This window comes from Penaeus monodon, chromosome 38 (genome assembly GCF_015228065.2).
Source record: "Penaeus monodon isolate SGIC_2016 chromosome 38, NSTDA_Pmon_1, whole genome shotgun sequence".
NCBI lineage: Eukaryota > Metazoa > Arthropoda > Malacostraca > Decapoda > Penaeidae > Penaeus > Penaeus monodon.
The window spans coordinates 26,458,498-26,466,484 of NC_051423.1; the positions used below are offsets into that span (position 1 = coordinate 26,458,498).

Sequence of the window (7,987 nt, forward strand, 5' to 3'; positions counted from 1 at the left end):
TGTGATTGCTTGCAAGGCACTACGAGAGTCATAATATATTACAACAGAATGGTTCGTAAGATCTCTAGTCATCTTAACTGCTGCAAGGATGGCATGTAACTCTGCAGTGAAGATCGAGGTTTCTAGAGAAAGACTGCCAGATGCAGTCTTCCTTCTGCTCACTGCTGCAAAGCCTACACCATTTTCAGATTTCGAACCATCTGTATATATTGCATCTGATCCTTGGTACTTAGAAATGTTCTGAAGAAATCTCTCTCTGACTTCTGTTTCAGATCTCTCCCCTTTCCCAATTCCGACCAAATCAAGCTCGACTTGATTAGACCAAGGGGGGAATTGGGGAATTCCAACAGCCAGAACCTTAGTGAGATTTAAATTAAGCTCTTCCACAAGATTCCTCATTCTCCTACCATAGGATCGGCTATCCTCAAGGGGGTTGAAAACCAATCTGGATGTAGGAGATCCTGGAATCCTTTGTAGTCTCGTGTAGTAAATCAGGTTCATGTAGTCCCGGTGTAATGAAAGAGGTGGTTCTCCACTCTCAGCATACAGGGACTCCACAGGTGAAGACCTGAAAGCCCCAGTACAGATTCTGAGAGCTTCATTATGAAATTAGTCCAACATCCGGAGAACAGTGGGAGTTGCAGATGAATAAGCTTCACATACATAATCAAGCTTACTATGAATAAGCGCTCGGTAAAGCCGTAGAAGCGTTGTGCGGTCTGCACCCCAAGATAAATGTGAAAGAACCCGCAAAATACTAAGCACTTTTGTAGCCTTCACTTTTAACTGTTTGATGTGAGGCACCCATGTAAGTCTCGAGTCAAAAATTAGACCCAAGTACTTCACCTCTAGGACAAATTGCAGTGGGTTTGCGTCTAAATAGAGGGAAGGATGGAACTTTCCTCGTTTGTGGAAATGTATAGCCATGGTCTTGCTTGGAGAAAATTTGAACCCATGATATGTTGCCCACTGTACAACCTGATTTATTGCAGTCTGCATGTGTTCTTGCACATCCTGTAAGCTTTCTCATGAGCAGTACAGTGTAAAGTCATCCACATACAGATTACATGAGACCGCACTTGGAACAACCTTTACGATGTCCTTTATAGCAATGGCAAACAGGGTCACACTTAAGACTCTCCCTTGCGGGACCCCTTCTAGCTGATCTTCCAGGTTAGAGAAACTGTTTCCTACCCGAACTCTAAACTTCCTGTCAGCAAGGAAGCTTTGTATGAAGGTAGGTAATGCTCCTCTTAAACCAATGTCATACAGCTTCATGAGTATGCCATGCTTCCAAGTAGTATCGTTAGCCTTTTCAAGGTCAAAGAAGACTAGTATCATGTGACGTCGCTATGCGAAGGAATTCTGTATAGCAGTTTCCATCCTCACAAGTGCATCTGTGGTCGATCTCAATTTTCTAAAGCCATATTGATATGGGGTCAACAAGTTTTCTTTTTCTAGCAGCCATGTCAACCTGAAGTTTACCATTTTCTCCATCAGCTTGCAGATGCAGCTGGTGAGGAAATTGGTCTGTAATTTCCTGGTGGAAGCATCTTTGCCAGGTTTAGGAACAGGAATGATAATAGCTTCTCTCCATGTGGATGGCACTGTACCCTCCCTATAGATCCTATTGAATAGGTCTAACAGGAACTTCTGGGAGCTCTCTGGTAAGTGAGATATCATTTGGTACGGAATATTGTCACTTCCTGGGGCAGTCTTACGGCTGCAAAGCAGAGTCCATCTCCTTGCACAAAAATGGCAAGTTATATGGAAGTTCTGCTGCAATCCTACTGAAGAACGACACTGGGTGTTGTTCCTGTTCAGCCCGAAAAGTGGAGAATCGAGCAGTGTGAGATGCTCCAGAGGAGATCTCTGCCATGGATTTAGCTAGCTCATTTGCAACATCCTTTTTGTCTGTGATGATTATGCCATCTATCTTCAGAGCAGGTTGTGACATGGATGTGCTCTTTCCAGCGATCTTACACACATTGTCCCATACCCATGCTAAGGGGGTCCCAGAGTTAATCGAGGAGACATACTGTCTCCACGACGTCCGTCTAGCCTCCTTTAGCACACGCCTGGCCTTGGCTTGGGTCTTTTTGTAATTGATCAAGGTTACAATGCTGGGGCGTCGTTTCAACTGCCTTAATGCAGCTTTTCTTGCTCTGACAGCTTGTTGGCATTCATCAGACCACCATGGTACTGGAGGTCGACGGTAATGCCTGCTACTTTTGGGAATGGATGCTTCTGCTGCAAGGTGAATTCGTGATGTGAAGTGATTAACAGCATTTTGAACACACTGGAAATCATTCACAGATCCTTGCAATACTGCAGTTGATCTAAAAAGTCTAGTCTGTATGTTCAAGTCGCCATCTCTGCACTCCATTGACTGGAATACCATTCACCTCCAAAATTATTGGAAAGTGGTCGCTTCCATGACCTGCCAAGTGAAGTTCAACTGCGAATCAGGTGAGCCTATTGATAGGTCTATATTGGAGAATGTCCCAGTTTGACTTTGGAAATGTGTGGGAGTGTCATTGTTCAGTAAAACTGCATTTATTCTTAAGAACAAGGACTCCAAGGCCCTTCCTCTGGAGTTGCACAAAGTGTCTCCCCAGAGGTGATGCCGACCATTGAAATCTCCCAAGAGTAGAAATGGATGTGGCAACTGCTCAAGTAGATTTTCCAAATCATTAATGTTCAGATTATTTGGAGGAAGGTAGATGGATGCAACAGTGTAAGGTCGTGTCAAGCCTATTCTCACAGCCTTCACCTGCAGTGTTGTCTGCAGGTGGATGGCCTGGAAGGGAATATCTTGACGTACCATTACTGCTACACCCCCATGAGGTCCATTGTCAAAGGTCCCATAATGGGCTTGAACTTGGAATCCTCTCAGGGAAATGGTACAATTTTCCCTGGTCATAATCTCTTGTAGACATACACAAACTAGATTATATGAAGCTATCAGATGTTGCAGTGCTTCCCATTTTGCATGAATTCCCTGACAGTTCCATTGGATTAGGGTATCCAGTTCTTTATATTATTTCTTCATAAGGTGTTTGGCAGCACCTGTGGTCAAGGTTTGCCCCACACCTTTAGGCTGTCCCTTTCCAGGATCCTGGGAGTACCTTTTTAATGGTTGTTTACCTGTGGAACTAGTTTCCACAGGGTTCCCTTGGACAGGTTCAGGATTTCTTTGCCTGGGCAAAGAATGGATCTGAGCCTTTGCTTCAGGGGCATTCTGTCTAGCAGCAGAGGCCCCTGTGGATGTGATGGCAGCTGGAGCTGTCACCGTTGAGGCCTCTGGAGCCTTAAATGATGGCTCCAAAGACCTTACTTTGGGAGGAGGAGTCTCCTCAATAGACCCCTCACTCCTACTCCGTTTCTGGTGGAACAACTCACCAGAGGCAGTGTCAGCAATTTGGGACTGAGGGTTAAAGGAAGTGGCAGAGTGTGTGTTGTACGAAGCATTGGAGGGCAAGGGTTGGTGGGAAGGAGGATGGGCTAGAACCGAAGCAAAGGAGCTACCTGGCTGTGCACAAAGCACACGGGCATGTTGCTTTGCCTCTGGAAAACTAACTTTATCCTTGCTCCTTATTACCAATACTTCCTTTTCAAATATGTACCTTTTACATTGCTTTGAAGAAGCTTCATGAGCTCCTTTTTTCAGTGGTAACAGCATATTGGACCTGGACAGTTGTCATCTCCTTGATGACCTGTTGTACCACACTTTACACATACTCTTGGTTGCCCATTTTCTTTAAAATGGCAAGAGTTGGCTCCATGCCCATAACCCTGGCAGTGGAAGCACCGCATAGGGTTGGGCACATATGCTTCACCTTGAGGTGGTACCATGCTAACTTAGCCGATTCTGGAAGGACTAACGTGTTAAAAGTTAGAAGAAGAGCTGGTGTCGACTGTTCCAAACCATCAACTTTCTTCTTAAAACGTTTTACTGCCACCACATTAAAATTCTCTAGTTCCCCTAACAGTTCCTCTTCAGAATACCTCATCAGGTCTCGGGAAAAAACAATTCCCTTACACTGACTGAGGGTTTTGTGAGGAGAACATGAAACTTGAGCCCCAGGAATGTTGCATATCGCACACAGACAGTCACTCTCGTCTCGTGACGAAACTTCAACTATCAGGCTACCATCTCGCTGTGGGGTGATGCGAGGATCACGTTGACATACTTCAACTATTATTCGGTGTACTTCAAAAATATCAAGATCCATGATTGATACACCATCAATGGTCTTCACTACTAGATACTTACTATATGATATGCTTTCATATTTACCAGGTAAGATTTCCTTAGTGGATTGAGAAGGACTTCTCCCCTTCTTACCTGGTTTGGGAGCCCAGGAACCATTACGATTCAAATTCTTGCCTTTTGGAAGCTGGAAAGGTTCCAAAGTGACATGTAATGATCCAGAGGGAATGGTCGGGGGATTGCGTAGGTCGTCAGGGAGAGAGCTAGATGTTTGTAAATTTGTAGTATTCATACAAATTGGAATTCTTCATTTCTTCATCCCCCCCACCCTCCATGGAGTCCAACGAGGGGAAGCTATAGTTGGGGCTCAAAATCTCCCAACAGCCACAGGGGTAATGAAGAAATATATGCAGCCACTATTACAGTACTGATGGCAGTCGTAGGACCTATGTGCTACCGACTGAATAGTGTCTGCTTGACCCTAGCCATATTTGACCAGCCGATCGACTTGACCCGGCCTTGATCAAGCCACCCGTCTAACCAGCATTAAGGACCAAAGAGGTGAGTTGCTAGCTGCAGGGCGCAGCATGCAGCATCGCTCAACCTCCAGGACTCCTGTGTCCTGGTATTATGGGATGCCACGCACGGCAAACACACGTGGGAGAGTTCTCCCTGGTCCAACCAGGGGTGGGTGCACCATCCCCTCTCTTAGGCCTTGGTGCACCAGGAAGCCATTTTGTCTCATCCCTCACAGCTGGGCGATGAGTGTGCATCTGGGCATGTATAAAGACAACATTGACAAATACTAATTACATGTCCAGAAACCCGTCGCTGGGATTATCGCTGAGGACAATGTAGTATAGATGTAGAATAATTAGTGAAAAAAAGACTTAACGATGTCATGAGAGGAAAGACAAAAATTGTTAGGATAACTGAGGCAATTTCACATGAATTGATGAAGTATGAAGAAATGCATATCTTAAATCCATACCATATACAACAATTTATGCAAAACCTTGTGGCAGCCGCTACAACACTTCACACGGCACCTGTGCAGCCTCACAGTTTCCTTCCGCACCAGCGATGGGATGCTGTCAGTGGAGTCAGTGCTGATTCGCCACAATGCTTTCTCCATCTGAGAGGGCGCGACAAATCCTCAACATCCCCAACACACCAATTGGAGATTGTACTCTAAAACAAATCTGGCAAGATACACCAAAGATACACAAGATAAGTTCTATGAAGTGGATCTTAAAAAAGAGATTTGGCTCCGCTCTCTCCCCGGCAACATTAGGGAGAAGCTCCACGACTCGGACGATACAGCTGTTGATGTTCTCCTTACAAGAGCCAACACACTGATGGGAACACATCGGCAAGCCCGCCCTCAACCAACAGTTCACGTTTTCCCGTCGACTTGCTCCGACATCAACGCAGTAACTGCCTGAGGGTTCAACACCATCCAGAGAGCTTTCACCCCATTTCTGGCTACAGACGGCATTTGCTCCTACCACAAGCAGTACGGGAGTGCAGCCTATAATTATCTCGCCGGATGTAGATGGAAGCCACAAGGGCATCCAAAAAACGCGGAAGGTACCCGCTAGGCAACGCTGCCACAACCACAAGAAACAGTCAACCACCTCCACACCGGTTTCCACATCCAAGATGAGAGAATCGGAAAGCATTTCCTGGTCGATACCAGCACCTTCCTCTCCATTTTTCCAGCTATGCAGTCCGACAGACGAGCAGCCAATAACGACCTGCAGAGGCTTGTCGCCGCCAATCAACTCCTACAGTTCCAGAGACATCGCCACAAAAAAGAAAGGTACCGAATCCACACCCAGGAAAGAACTGCCCATGGAGTACTTACACTTTTGTTTTTCCGGACGGAGGAGGTGGTCGAGCTAGTTGAAAGCATCCTTCATGTTGCAAGCTTGATAAAAACGACATCCGCCGGTGTCCACCAGATGTCAGGGTTGTTTTGTAGACATCCCATCGCTGTTACTTATCTGTCAGGGGTTTGGTTGGTTCCCCACGTGGGGACCGCAGGGTGTGTTAGCAGTCTTTATTGGAGGAGCAGGTTGATGGTAGTGTAGCGTCGACGGAGGTTGAAATGGCTGGCTTGTGCAGAAGTATATTCGGGCAGCGGGTAGGCCCGGAAAGGTAGGGCCTGTAATGGTGGTCCCCGGGAGGAGGCAGCGTGTGAGGGAGACAGTGACTCGAGGCAGAGTGATTTTACGGGTCAAGGTGATGACACTGAAGGCATTTGACCACTCTCATAGTACCTCATTCGAAAGCCCATTGAAGTTATTGTTGTAATTGACGGCATATAAAACGCATGTTTTCATATAGGATATAAGGCAAGAGAGTACAGAGAGAGAGGTATAATTTTACATCGGGTATGATGAAAAGTGTATCTTTTTATATGGGGTGTAAGGACTCATATTTTTCAAGGGATATAAGAAGGGACTGGGCTTTCTTATTACTATTTTTTTGCATTGAGAATAAAGGAGGGTTTATTATTGCATCGGGCATGAAAAGGGGGCTATTTTTAACTAAGCTCCTAGAAATTCTGACAATGCAATAAGATGTATGAAGTTGACTGTCGTTATATTATATAAAAATTGGTAATTTTTTATATATGTATCTACCGTATATTCTCAGATTTCCTTTTTTGGCTCGCAAATCCATATAAAGAAGCCACCTCGCACTGACGCTCATATTACGTTTTTTTTTCTGCAAAAGGGTTATATTATTACACGATTACTCTTATTAATGTTATTATCAGTACATTTATATTACTTCTGAGACAACAGATGCTATTTTTATTTTGATAACGCTACTACTAAGGGTGTTTTTTGTTACCACTATTATTGGTACTATTACTGGTATTACTGGTAATATCCTTATACCACCATTTTTGATAGTATCACTGATATCATCGGTGATATACCATTATTACTGATGACACTACTATTGATATCATACAGTAAATTGCACCAGTATAATTAATGTCATTATTAATGTATTCATTGCTGTCATTATCCATATAGTGTCATTGTTGGTGATGCCAGTGTTTTATTATATATACTTTTTCGCCCCCTAATAGCAGTGAAAAGGAGAAAGAAGAAAAGGGGCAAGGAAGAGAAGGTAATGGATGGACGTAGAAAAAAAAACTCTCCGCAAGCGAAGAGACACAAAGGAAGGGGAAAGGAGAGAGTTAACGAGGATGAAAATGTAAATGAGGAAGAAACTGAAAACAAGAGTAAAGATAGATATAAAAAGAAGAAAAGGAAGCAGCAAAGTACATTATGTTGGAGATGAAGGCAAATAAGGGACCAAAGCGAAGATGAAGACGATAAAGAAGTAGAACTGATAACGACGATAAATATGATAACGAAAAAAGCGACGGCTTAGAAGGAAGAAACACAAGAAATACAAACAAAGCAAGATGACATTACAAAGAAAACATCAGAGAGAAAGAAAAAGAAGATAAACAAAAGAGACGAGGAGAGGAGGAGACAACTCAAGGGACAAAACAAAGAAAGCATATGACAAGGAACAGAATCAAGCCACGAAGATCAGATCAAGAGGCAGGGACTGGGATAGTTGTGATGACAACAAGGAACAGAATCAAGCCACGAAGACTAAATCAAGAGCAGGGACTGGGATAGTAGTGATGACGACAAGGAACAGAATCAAGCCACGAAGACTAAATCAAAGAGCAGGGACTGGGATAGTTGTGATGACGACAAGGAAACAGAATCAAGCCCCAAA

General features: G+C 44.2%; 1 long non-coding RNA gene across 1 annotated transcript in view; it reads left to right on the forward strand.

The window, feature by feature from the left end:
- The window catches only part of LOC119596580, a 9,042-nt gene extending 1,548 nt beyond the window's left edge, over positions 1-7,494 (forward strand). The window contains exon 2 of the long non-coding RNA XR_005230770.1: positions 7,320-7,494. This is a non-coding gene — a long non-coding RNA (uncharacterized LOC119596580). The remainder of the gene's footprint in view (positions 1-7,319) is intronic.
- The last annotated feature ends 493 nt before the right edge of the window (positions 7,495-7,987 follow it).